Below are 958 nucleotides of genomic sequence, written 5' to 3' on the forward strand. Positions count from 1 at the left end.
AGAATACACAAGGATTGAAATCCAAAATTTCACTATATTACAGGACAACTGCAAAACAAAATAATAGTTACACTACGTGTAACACCGTTGTTTCTGACCAATAAGATAGTCACCATCTACTATGAAAAATAAATGGAAGTGAAATAATCACAAAAACTGGCACACCAAAAAAAAAATAAACACGCAAGTAACCGGACGCTTGAATGTAAGAACAATCAACTATGAGATACAACACACAACGCAAACGTGGAATAAATGAACGCAGACGGGTTAATATATATCGACATACGGTATGCAAACACCGCAAGAGATTAATTATTTGTTCCTAAAGGTACAACACAATATTACATACATGAATAACCAAGTAAGTGTAAAGAATTAGTATGCAGTGAACAATAATGTGTATTGTATGATTATGGATTCATGTGATAATGGGTATATAATGAAACGATATAATGACAACAGGATAGAGCAAAGAATAAAGAAAACCCAAAGATAGAAGAGAGAAGAATAGGAAATAAACCTGAGGAAAAACTGAAATGATATAAAGCAAGTTAGACCTGAAAACTAAAATGAAACTAAGTAATCTCAATATAGACAACAGCAAAATCTTCAATGCCAACTGGAAAGCAAAGGTATAATGACAAAACTTATCAACAATAAACATTTACTACATGACATGACCACTTTGACACCATAAGACCTCTATAGCAGAAACCAAATACTAACTCAAAGTAATAATTAGACACAGTAATAATTAAACAAAGTAATAATTAGATAAAGTAATAATGATCTAAATTGAAACAATTTAATTAATGGAATTTAGAAAACCCCCCAAAAATATAGTTAAAGTCCAAATAATCTACACTATAAAGTTAATTTAGACTTATTAACTGACAACAGCAATTTATTTATTAAGAATTTACCCAATGTTTAAGATTCACACTGGAAATAAAGA

The sequence above is a fragment of the Lottia gigantea genome (assembly GCF_000327385.1).
Source record: "Lottia gigantea unplaced genomic scaffold LOTGIsca_41, whole genome shotgun sequence".
NCBI lineage: Eukaryota > Metazoa > Mollusca > Gastropoda > Lottiidae > Lottia > Lottia gigantea.